This window comes from Eleutherodactylus coqui, chromosome 4, assembly GCF_035609145.1.
Source record: "Eleutherodactylus coqui strain aEleCoq1 chromosome 4, aEleCoq1.hap1, whole genome shotgun sequence".
Lineage (NCBI taxonomy): Eukaryota > Metazoa > Chordata > Amphibia > Anura > Eleutherodactylidae > Eleutherodactylus > Eleutherodactylus coqui.
The window spans coordinates 227,788,322-227,801,459 of NC_089840.1; the positions used below are offsets into that span (position 1 = coordinate 227,788,322).

Consider the following 13,138-nt stretch of genomic DNA (forward strand, 5'->3'; position numbering starts at 1 on the left):
ACCATGTCCCTATATCAGTATCGGACGCAGATGTTCCCCTAACAGTATGTTAGCCGCAGATGTTTACTCTGTTAAACTTTTTTGCACACCGTTTGGCTTGAAACATTTATTTTCTTTTTTCCAACTAAAGTTTAGGTTTGCCTTATGGTCCAGTGCATATTATAGTCCAAAAATATGATAATTAAGGGCTCAAATACTAAAGTGTATTACACCTATAATTTGTGTGGAGATATAATAAGCCAACGATAGAGGTACACGAGTCCATAGAATTTTTCTCGGTTGGATTCTGTACAAATCTGGCAAAGAAAAAATTGTGCATGCCGTATCAGACTCAGACTATAGAGGAATATCTGTACTTGTGTTCGTTGGAAGCCGTAATGTACTGCTGTGAGGCTGTATAGCTCTGTACTAAAGGAGCCGGACAGGCTCCTTGTTCAGGCTCAGTGTGCAGGAGCTCTCAATGTACTGGATTCTTTTTAATGTATATTACGAATGACCTCAGAAGCCATAATGGATGGAGAGCACTTTCCTAATGACCTAGAGAGGCTTTCAATTAATTCTTAGTAATGTCAGACCATCTCTTAAGCTACATATATAAATTAACTTCAGCACATTTAAACACATGTTGTAAATGTCAGGAACAAAATAAGACACTAAAGTACATGAAATAATTTTTCCACTTTACAGGGTAAAAAAACATAATAAAAGTAAGAGGAATCTTCATATAAATGCCATGTAGCTAACTCATCCGGTTGCGTCATTATTTATTTATCTGAACTCATTGGGTAGATTTACTGATACTGTCTGATAGGAAGACAGTGCAAACTTAGACTAGGCAGTCTTAAAATGTGCCAGATTTATCAGTGGATGGTAAATATGGTCCGTTTTTAGACTGTGTAGTCTAACTTTATATACTACGAGCTGACTTAGTTTACACAAAATTTGGGTGCAAATTTGTGTTGTTTGAACCTCAGCGATTTCTTAAATGAAGGAGTTATGCTGTTTGTCAGATTGCCAGGGTCCTCGACAAAGTCATTAGAATGAAATGTAGTCTATGGTCCATCTTTATGCTGATGTAAGCAGAATAAAGAATGCACTAAGACAGACCCCATAACACCTTCATTGTAGCGATCAATAGGGTCACAGCTCAATTCAGCTTGGGTGGGGCAATGTGACTTATATGATTCAACTGCTCCAATATTGGAAAAAATGTAAAAAACTCCACGCTCCAAGGATCGGGATAGAGGGAAATAAATGTCCCAATAGCTAAATGGTTTAATTTACCATATTTATTAGCTATATGTCACTGAGGTAAAAGGCAGGTTGCAATCTGGGACACATAGGTCCTAGCGGGTTTACCCCTTATAGGGACTCCCGCCGAGCACCCGGTAAGTGCGTTTTCTTCAATGCACTTATGCACTTTTGCCTGTATTCTTATGCACTTTAGCTAAACGATACAAGGCGCTGTTCGTCTATTTTCTCATGATTCAACTGATGGAACTGTCATTCCTTTAGAGGTAATTGGAAATAGCGTTAAAAAATATGGTTGCACATTTACCACTTTTTCACTACAGTTCTATAAGGCACTTCTGCTGCTTGACAGCAAAATTGGCAATTAACTGTTTTGTGGAGAAAATAATTTCTAGACCAGCTCAGAGAGGTGGCAAAAAAACCCCCAAACTGTACTCGGCTCACCAGGTCACCCACTGAGCCGCTTTCGCTGCTGCCCATTCCCCCCTGGTCTTCACTTCCTGCAACAGCAGTGATGACGTTCCGTCAACGGGACATGTGAACGATACAGCTAATTATTGGTCGAAGTGAGTTGGTGCTTCACTGAAGCGGTCACATTTCCCCTGGTGTTCATGTCACAAACTTCTGCAACAGTTTGTACTGTTTATCATTATTAGGCCTCGTAGCAGAGTTGTGTGCAGGACTCGCCAAAGCGGAAACACTCTGTGCCTGAATAGTATGTTCTGTTTGTGCCATATGTACAGAGCTATTCTTCCCTCGAAGCACTGACAGACAAAAAAAACCCCTCTGTATGCCTCCAAATGAAATCAGACCCACATATAGGTACATTATGGGTACCCAAAGGCCTCATGTCCACAGCATAAATCGATTTTAAAAATCCACACGGGTCTCCTGCTTCATAGGGAATCAGTGGGCTCCCACAGCGGATCACACGCGAGGGGTTAACAACCACAGCATTCTCCATTTTTGTGCGGTTTTCCCGCACGGACGGCTCCCACGGCTTCCATTGAAGCCAATAGAAGCTGTCCAGATCCGCGGCACAGACGCAACTGTCACTCTGTCTCTGCCGCGGATTGCGGAAAAGCAGTTTAAAAAGAAAAAAAGACTACACGGCGCATGTGCGTGTCACGATGCTGACATCCTGAACGCATCCGCCGTGTAGAAGAAAGAGGATCCAGCCTGCATGGAAGAGAGCCCAGCAGCGTCTGGACAGATCAGTATAATGTATTTTCTGGCCTCATGTCTGTGGGCCAGGTGGAATCCGCTGCAGGATTCTGCCCTGGGAAACCGTGTTTGTCTAAAACAACCAATCATATTGCAACTGAGACTTTTTTTTATATTAGGAAATTAATGCAGTGATCTGATTGGCTGCTGCAGTCTAGCTAACCCATTTTTTTTGCATTAGTCCTTATTGGAGATGAGCAAATTTTTCAAAATTTTGGTGCAGTGCCTCTTCAATGGATGAAGCGCGGCGGTTAGCACTGTTGCCTTGCAGTACTGGAGTCCTAGGTAAGAATCAGATCAAGGACATCTGCATGGAATTGGAAAATTCCAATAGTGCTAGCCATTGAGCCACCATACATTTTTTTTCTCTAGTGGAGAAGGAGAAGATCAAGAAGCAACACAAAGATAACATACGGCACTAACCACATGAAGCAGTTGTCCTTGGTCAGAAATTAACCCCTTGAGGACTTTTTTCGTCTTTTTATCCGCGCCTTCCAAGAGCCATAACTTGTTAATTCATCCATCGATGTAGCTGTATGAAGGTTTTTTTTTTTGCAGAATACTCTAAAATACTTTGTATTGCAGTGTGTTGTGCCGCCAACAGAGGTATCCTATTACATCCTGCCAAGGGTAGGATGTAACAGTAGCACTAAAACGGCAAGCCAAGGGGTCATAACTAGACTAGAAAGCTGCCATGACAAATCCTTGAAAACCTGTAATACTATTGCAGTCAGCGGACAGAAAAGGCCCTTCCCTCTGTCTAACAGCTCAGATGCTGTTGACTGTGGCATCTTAGGCGTTAAATGGACGCTCTATCTGGGTGTTAGCTTTATAACAGTGCTGGCACCTGCAACATATGGAACAGTTTACTTCCGGGGCCCTGTCCCCATTGAAACAAGTGCGGTGGCTGTCGCTAAGTGGTTAATATTAAACTTTGTCAATGATGCTGCTACTTGAAGCTATAAATATGTGAAAACTAAGATAATATTATCACCTTTGTGCACTCTGCCACAGAATTTAATTAGATTTGTAAAAGTTAAGAAAGCTAAAAATTGAAAAAAGGGCCAGCTCTGTGGCAGCGATATGACTTGCTTTAGATCAATTCAAACTCCTGTTTGCTTGTAACCTTCACTGGGTCACCTTGAGGTTATTTATCAATGCATCAAAGCTGCAAAACTCCGGTTAATTGAGTACGTATCTTGCATCAGATTTATGGTTCATTAAAGCCACATTGACTTTAGCAGATATGCTGATGAGATCATTTCTGGCAATTGCAATTATTTTACAGATAGACTTTGATATGTTTGAAAGTCCAGTCAACCATTGTATTTTTATAATTTTCTTAAATGAAACTGAAGTGTATCTCTAAGCAGAAACTGAAAAGTAAATGTTTTTGGAAGGCATTGCTTACCTCTCAACACCGTTATCATGGTCCCACCAAGATCTTTATGGCTACATAGAGGAGCAGCCTCGGAGGCTTATGACATTAGTCAATGCAGGGGCCAAGTCCAGTATTTATTCTTTCCATCTACTGTATCTGGAAAATTCCTCCTTCTGTGCTCAGGTCCCAATATAATCTAAAGTCCCTTCTACATGAGTCGATGATCAGTTATGTACGCTCATACAAACATTTTGTTTACTCCATCATTGCCCCATGTGAAGGTACCGTTGATCAGCCAACAAAATGAGTCAACAGGGAATGTGCTGCAAATAATGATGAAAGTGTATAGGGGAGGAACAATCTTATTAATGATCGTTGATCCCCCATATGGTCTACATTGGCCTGTGTAAAGACCATTTAACCTCTTCCTAACATGTACGGCAAACTTTGGGTGCCGTTGTATGGATGTTGATTTAGCTGAAACGATGTTTGCATCTTAGATTCAGTTTGTAAATCATCCTCATTTTTTCCCATTTACTTACTTCCACTAGAAAAATAATTAAAAAGTTTGAAATAGAAATTATTTTTTTTAAAAAGTGAGAAAACTAACAAGAGACCGTAATGACCCAGATAATCAGGTTGAGATGGGTGACAATTAGAGATGAGCGAACGTACTGGTTAAGGGCGATTTCGCAATCAAGCATCGCTATTTTCGAGTACCTGACTACTCGGGTGAAAAGATTCGGGGGGCGCCGGGGGTGAGCGGGGGGTTGCAGAGGGAAGTGGGGGGAGAGAGAGAGCTCCCCCCTGTTCCCCACTGCTACCCCCCGCTCCACCACGCCACCCCCCGAATCATTTCACCCGAGTAGCCAGGTACTCGAAAATAGCGATGCTCGATTGCGAAATTGCCCTTAACGAGTACGTTCGCTCATCTCTAGTGACAATAGTAATTTCCACACAGGGCCACAAGTGGAGAAAAATCTTGCATCCTCTTGCCCTGAAAAGTGCTAATGTCAGCATTTCCGGTGGCAATCGGTAACAAAGACCTTACACGCCAAAGAGGCTGCAAACTTTTAGAATCCGTTGCACTAAAGGATCAATGCATACCATTGGGAAATGTCTCATGCTTTTAAATCACACAAACTAGGTGCACGATTAAGATTGTTAAGTGTCATGAGTGAAACCCAGCCCTTACGGATCACAATATAGTAATTTTAGTATCTTTGGCTGGAATAAAGGAAACTGCTCTTTGCACAGCAACTCTGGTTGACTCACCAGCAAGTAATTGCCAGTAGTGATATAGTGACCTTTCAATACACCTGTGACTGCCAAGACAATAATAATCCAATAACACTTTGATAACTATCCATTTATGATGAGCTTGATGGAGAAAGGTAGTTAAAAAGACTGGTGAAATGGTGTGGCTCAATGGATATATGTGCACATACTCAGGAGATAGATAATAAGTAGTGAAGCTTATTTGAATAAAAAACAGCTACTGTTTTACCCCGAAAATAAGACACTGTTTTATATTAATTTTTGCCCCAAAAGAGGAACAGTTTCTTATTTTTGGGGGGTGTCTTAATACTTACTTAAGAGGCGCCGTCCCGATCCCTCTTGCTGCTCTCCAGGCACTCCGGCAGTCTTCCATGTCGTCCTCAGCGGTGACAAAGCATTCTCTCCCTTGTAATGTGGGTTGAATACCCCGCCTCCAGCAAAAGATTGCTGTGATTGGTTCAGGATCGCGGCCTGAACCAATCACAGCCGGCGCTTGATGAGCCAATCACAGTCATTCAATAAATGACATCAATGAATGACACTGGTCACAGTAGTCAACCCTAAGAGTTGTACAGTTACTGGCCTGGCAGCACCCAAAATCTGATGCACGTATCCCTTTGACATACCCATCACAAGGAAACAACCATTTTGGAAGAAGAGTCATTTCACTACTAGTATACTAGGCCCTCTCTGGAGTAACTCCACTTCCTTTCTTTTTTCACACCACACTGTCAACTGACCAAAAACCAGCTTACGACAATTTCTTTCATGAAGCCTCAAAATTAAGTCTTATAAACAAAATAGAGAAACAGTTCCTCACTGTCAGTGAATTCACTACCCCATTCTTTTACCATCTGCCTAAAGTTCATAAAATCTAGTCAATCCACCAGGGCGCCTTATAATAACAACTCACCAGTAATCTCTCACACTTTATCTATTTACATTTGCAAAAATGGGTCCTCTGATCATGGTCATATCTGAAGGATTCCACTCAATTGATCTGAGAGTTTAAATCCCTCACATGTCTCTGTTACATAAAAAATAATTTTGGACGCTATAATTTTTCATCCTGACCAACAATATTTTTTTAATTCCAGCGTTGTTTTCTCCAGAAGACTGCTTCTTCTCTCCGCTGCACATGCTTTATAATCTGCAAAGACTCTATCTCCACTCCACTGCTTTTGCTCATGCTTATGTTTTTGCTCCAGCTCCTGCACTGACCGCTCCCTTTTTTTTTTTGCTTACGTTTCATCACCTGCTTTAGTCTACTCCGCACACATCCTGTCCTACTTACCCAACTGTTCAACCGAGCGAGCCGCACAGCTAGACATGGCTGCTCTATGGGGCAGGAGACAGGTAGACTACACTAACTGCCCTAACACCTTACACACCAACAACATCATCTTTGCTATAACCTCTATTGCCATCCTCACTGCTAGCCTTAACGCTTTTTTCCTATGCCCACCACTAATGCACTCCATCCACATCAGCCCCTCTAGCCTCCCCTCACCCATCCACAGCTCACACGCACTATTCACCTTCCTTAAATGCCTCCATTCGCCCCGACACCGCCAAGAAATACCATAGCCACCCTCTTCACCTTTCTACTCCTCGCAGCGGGGGACATTTCTCCCAATCTTGGCCTACCCATTATTGCTCTTTAACATAGCCTCCCTCCACCCACACTAAAGCACCCCCAAGCCCAACCAATAGCCCACGTGACACCCCCCCCCCCTGTCTCCTTCCAATGCACACTCTGGAACTCCCAGTCTGTATGCAATAAACTACCAACTATCCACGACCCCTTCACCACCAAACGTCTCAACCTGCTCATCCTCACCGAAACGTGGATACAGCAATCTGATACTGTTTCCCCTGCTGCATTGTCCTCTAATGGCCAGCAGTTCTCCCACACCCCTAGAGGAGTAGGTGTTCTTCTCTTGCCAAATTGCGCCTACCAGGTTATCCCCCCTGCTCCCTTACTCACCTTCCCATCGTTTGAAGTTCATACCCTATAACTCTTCCGTCCATTGTCTTTGCAAATCTGAATTATCTACCAGCCCCCGGGTCCCTCCCGCTTATTCCTCGATCACTTTGCCGCCTGGCACTCCACTTCTTATCCTTTGAAATCTCAACCCTCATCCTAGGTGATTTCAGCATCCCCACTAATGACCCCATCTTCCTTCCAGCTTTTAACGCTCACCTCCTCCCTTGGCCTATCACAACGCTCAGACTCCCCTGCTTACAGAGATTGCAATACCCTCGATCTAATTTCCTCTGCCTCCCACATCCCTCTCTCGGATCACAACCTCCTCTCCTTCTTTATCAGCACCCCAGCATCTCTCCAGACCCTGCCACCTATCGCACCTACAGGAACCTCCAGACCATCCACACCTAACAGTTTCCCGAGACCTTACAGTCTTCCCTGTCCCCCATCGCTCTCCTCTCATGCCCCAATCTGGCTGCCGAACACTACTACACCACTCTCAGACACGACCTGGATGAAGCGGCACCCCCCGTGACCTGAACCTTCCATTGCAGACCACGGCAACCCTGGCTCACGTCTCAAGCGCGGTTCATCTGGTGGTGCTCTAAGTGTGCTGAACGGCTGTGGAGAAAGTCAAAGTAGCCTGCAGACTTCCTTCACTTTACATTTATGCTCAAGACAAACAACCTTGCCCTCCACCATGCCAAACAAGTTTATTTCACCTCCCTATTCTCCTCACTATCCCACAACCTCAAAGTAGTTTTCAGCACTTTCCACTCCCTCCTCAAGTCCAAAGAACAAGCTCCCATGACGGATCTTAGTGCCGGAGAGCTAGCCGCCCATTTCAAAGAAAATTTTTTTGAAAATATCTGAAAAAGAGGCCCCCCTGACTAGCCCCCATACCAGTCTCTTCGGTATTGCATCTGTCCCTCATTCACTATCTGTACTCGAACCAATGACAGAGAAAGAGGTCTCCAGACTGCTTTCCTCTGCTCACCCACCACCTGTGCCAGCGACCCTCTCCTCACACCTCCTCCGGTTCCTTTCCCCGGCTGTCATTACCCACCTCACCACTATCTTTAACCTCTCCCTAACCTCAGGCATCTTCTCCTCCTCACTCAAACACTCCATCATATCCCCTCTGCTTAAGAAACCGACCCTTGACCCAACTGACACTGCCAACTACCGACCTATCTCAAATCTCCCCTTTATCTCAAAACTTTTAGAATGCCTGTTCTATTCCTGCCTCACACGCTTTGTCTCTGAAAAATCTCCCCTAGACCCCCTACAAGTCTGGCTTCTGCCCCCTACACTCAATCAAACCTCCCTCATAAAAGTATCAAATGACCTAATGATGGCCAAGTTGAGGGGTGACTACCCCCTACTAATCCTCCTTGTCCTCTCCGCAGCATGGTTCTTTCCTGGTTCTCCTCCTACCTCTCTTACTGCTCTTTCAGCATTTCCTTTGCTGGTTGTACCTCCTCCCCGTTTCCTCTTGCTGTCGGCGTCCCCTAGGGTTCAGTCCTCAGCCTTCTTCACTTCTATATGTACACAGCCCAATCGGACCAACCATTTGCAGATTTGGCCTCCAATATCATCTGTACGCTGACGACACCCAGCTTTACACCTCTTTCCATGACATCTCCGCACCATTCCTCCAAAACGTCATCCACCGTCTGCTGTCTGAAATACCATGAACTCCCATTTTCTCAGACTTAACCTCTTAAAAACTGACCTTCTCTTCTTTTCGCCCTCTGCCAGCCGACCTCCCCCCAATATCTTCATCTCAGTATCTAGCACCACTATAACCCCCAGACATCACGCTCGCTGTCTTGGTGTCATCCTAGATCCTGACTTCGCCTTCACTCCCCACATCCAGTCTCTGACCCGTACATGCCTCTTACACCTTAGGAACATTGCAAAAATCCATACGACTCTCCAATCTATATTAAATGCGGCAGCCAGACTCCCCTTCCTATCCAGACGCTTCTCGGATGCATCTGCACTATGCCAGTCGCTGCACTGGCTGCCTATCCACTACAGAACTCAATTTAAACTCGTCACCCTCACCCATAAAGCTCTCCATGGCACCGTGCCACCGTACACCGCTTCCCTCCTGTCCATATATCACCCAGCCCACACACTCTGATCTGCTAACGCACTCAGACCAAACGCCCCACTAATACGAACCTCACATTCTCGCCTCCTGGACCTCTCCAGAGTAGCACCGATCCTCTGGAATGCACTACCCCAAAACATGCGGACAGTCCCTGATGCACAGAACTTCACACATGCCTTAAAAACACACCTCTTTAAAGTAGCATATCAAATCTCCTGAACTAATTCCCCCTCCACCCCCCTCACCCCTTACAATATGCCCCCTGCCCCTCCCACGGCACCCCTGGACTATTGTCTACTTATGGTACCCCACATTCCCCACTTTACCTACCATGTAAATCTCCTGCCCGTACGTTTCTTAGAAGCTCAATACTTCTTGTAACTTGTATTGTCTGAAAGTGCTGCGGAATAAGTTGGCGCTATACAAACAAAGATTATTATTATTATTCTAACAGATAAAAGGCTGTGCCATGGGGTCGCGGTTCGCCCTGCGTATGCCAATTTTTAAAAATCCTAGTGTCTTTACATTTCAAATACTTTTTTTAGTTCTATATTATCAACATTATATATTGATTATTTATTCTTTCTATGGAGGGATAGTAACAGTGAAGCAGACGATTTTATGAGTTGGATGAATAACAGCAGTTTTATCCTTCTCACATCAATCATAGTGCAGAAGATCAATTTTTTTTTTTTTTAGATTTAAATACATATTTAGATAAAGAAGGTAAGATTTAAACAAGTATACAACTTAAAAACGTGGACATCAACAGTTATTTGAACTTTAGAAGCGTGCACTACCTAGCATGGTTGACGAATATTTCCTATAGCCAATTAAAATGGATCCGGATGAATTGTTCCGAAGAGACAACTTTTTTAGAACAATCTATTATGATTATAGATCGCTTCAAAAATAAAAAAATATCCTAAGAGCTTAATTAACTATGCTGTTTGGAAAGTGGCAACCTTGTCACAACAGGACTGCTTATAAATTAAACCTCCACCTGACAAAGAGTATAAGCATTCACATATTTTTAATTCAGCACACAAAACCATTAGGAACATTTTAGCCAAACATTAGCATATCCTTCAGGCTGGCCCCCTACTAAAAGATAATCTCTGAAAGGTCCCCAGGATTACCTTTAGGAGATTGTCCACCCTGCAGAGCTTGTTGGCTCCCAGTTGTTTGCATAGGATTAGGACCAGCAATTCCATCACCACGCTTCCTTAATTGGTGTTTATAGATGCAACAGGCCATGATGCCTATGTTGCTAGAATATCAATCAAATTTAAGTCACTGGTAACTCAAAAGGAGTTTGCCAAAAAAATGTTTATGAATTGGGCTTCAGAGAATGTTATTTATTTATTATAGTGCCCCTTCAACCTCCAGTATGTGGGATGAACAACAGTTGCGCGGCCATATTAATAAACACCAGTCTAACATCTTGAATAGTTTTATACTGAAGTGTATCTAGATCAGTGGTTCTTAACCTGGCTTTGATCGAACTCCAGGGGTTCGGCAGAGGTCAAGACACACACAGAGAGTCATATCGAGCATGGATGAGACAGCCGTTCACGCTTAGTGTTGTGACAGCAGATGTCAATGAAGAATACCTCAACGAAATCATTGAACTTCAGTAGAGCTTGGTTTAACAGCAACTCTTCTGAACAACAACGCTCTCAACGTTTTGGTGTCACCAAATCGTAGCGTATCCTCTTATTGCTAAGAAAGCCTTTGAGATACTCATGTCGTTTGATACAACATATCTTTGTGAGCAATCCTTTTCGAGAATGGTAGGCATAAAAACAAGAAAAGGAACAGACTTTGTTGCCAAAATGATATGAGTGCTATGGTGCCAGAGATGGTGAGGGAACACTCAGCTAACTTAAATGAATTCAAGTCTCAAGATACAAATGAATTACATCCTAGGATACTAAAGGAAGCAGCGGAGGTAATTGCTGAACCACTTGCCTGGGATGTATTAAGAGAAGCATAGAGTCTAGATCACGTGAGGTCATTATCCCCCTCTACTCTTCCTTAGTTAGACCTCATCTGGAATACTGTGTCCAGTTCTGGGCACCCCACTTTAAAAAAGACCTAGACAAACTGGGGCAAGTTCAGAAAGGACTTACCAAGATGGTGAGAGGTCTGCAAATCATGTCCTGGGAATGTTAGCTTGCAAAAAAGAAGGCTGAAAGGAGACTTAATAGCAGTTTACAAATATCTGAAGGGCTGCCATAGTGCAGAGGGATCAGACCTATTTTCTTATTTGCACAAGGAAAGACTAGAAGCAATGGGATGAAACTGAAAGGGAGGAGACACAATTTAGATATTAGAAAGAACTTTCTGACAGTGAGGGTGATCATTGAGTGGAACAGGTTACCACGGGAGGTGGTGAGTTCTACTTCAATGGAAGTGTTCAAACAAAGGCTGGACAAATAGTCTGGGGTGATTTAGTGAATTCTGCACTGAGCAGGGTGGTTGGATCCAATGACACTGGAGGTCCCTTCCAACTCATTCTATGTTTCTAGGATTTGCAAACTTGTCTCTGAAAGGCAACAGCAAAAGTCATATTGATTTGCAGTAAATATTCATTGAGGTCATTGTGTAGAACTGGTGCATTTTGTGCACTAATTAAATATATACCTATGTTTTGAATTTGAAGAAATCACATTTTATTTTTCCAATTACGAAGGGTTTAGTGAATGTGGTTATGAAACTTGTGGGGTTCTGTACCTCCAACAAGGTCTCCAACGAGGTTAAGAACCACTGATCTAGACACTTCATAGTGGCCCACAACTCAGACTATAAAAGACTGTTGTTTACTCCTCTTGAACAAGTCCCATTACAATATCCCAACCGATTCCAGAGGCTGTTTCAAAGGGAGTCTTTTTGGAGTTAGGGTGCCTGACCACGCCCGAAGCTTTCCATAGCATTGCTATGGAAAGCCCCGGCCTCGTGTACACGAGCGGTGAATCATTGCGATTCTCTGCTCGCGGCGGGAAATTCGCAGAATTCTACGAATTGCCTGATTTCTCCACGGTCAGATTAGGCTGACCGGCGGAGATTCATGTGCGGCTCCTGCTCCCTGGCGGCGGCAGATCTTTGCCGTGGGACTTCGCAACGCCCATGGACAGGGGGCTTTATACTGTGTACTTTTGTGTTTCCGAGCGGAATGAAACTGAAAAACTAGTTCTTAGAGTTTTGTATTCATATTTATCCACCTATTCATATTACTATTAGTATATATAATTCATCATATTGTATTATTTCATCATATCTTTTTCATAGCATTTACTTTTAGGGTTTTATCACTATTATTATCATTAGTAATATTATTATGGCTAGCATTATTTTCTTATTATTCAGTTACTATTATCATTATAGCAAATATGCTACTATCATATTAATATATTTCTTGATGCAGCAGCATTTTCTCATTATTTCATTATGATCTTATCATGTTCTTGTCTTTGTTTATCTTTTTTATTCTCTTTTTTGTTTATTATCAGCTAGTGCCAATAGTGTCATTATTACCATCATAAATTGCTATTGAACTGTCACTGATCTTCGTCATGACTATTAAATTTCTGAAACCAGCAGCTGGCAATTTAATTATTTTTAATTAGTTTTAAAACTGTTCACATATTGGCTTTACCAATATTTTTAATTGATTATTTATTTCAATTAAAGGGTTTTTCAGGAAGCGTCCGTCAGATACAGCGGGTCCGAGCAAAAGCATTGCTCCGACCCCTGTGTAGTGGCCAGGGCTTGTAATTGCAAGCGTAGCTCTCATTCAAATCAATGGGAGCTGTGCTTGTAATTACGAATGGCGTCGGATACAGAGGGGTTGGAGCAGTGCTTCCGCTCCGACCCCGGTGTATCCTAGTGGCCGCTT

General features: G+C 43.1%; 1 protein-coding gene across 2 annotated transcripts in view; it reads left to right on the forward strand.

The window, feature by feature from the left end:
• The window catches only part of CABCOCO1 (ciliary associated calcium binding coiled-coil 1), a 114,590-nt gene that overhangs the window by 35,319 nt on the left and 66,133 nt on the right, over positions 1-13,138 (forward strand). The gene's annotated exons all lie outside the window — the stretch shown is intronic.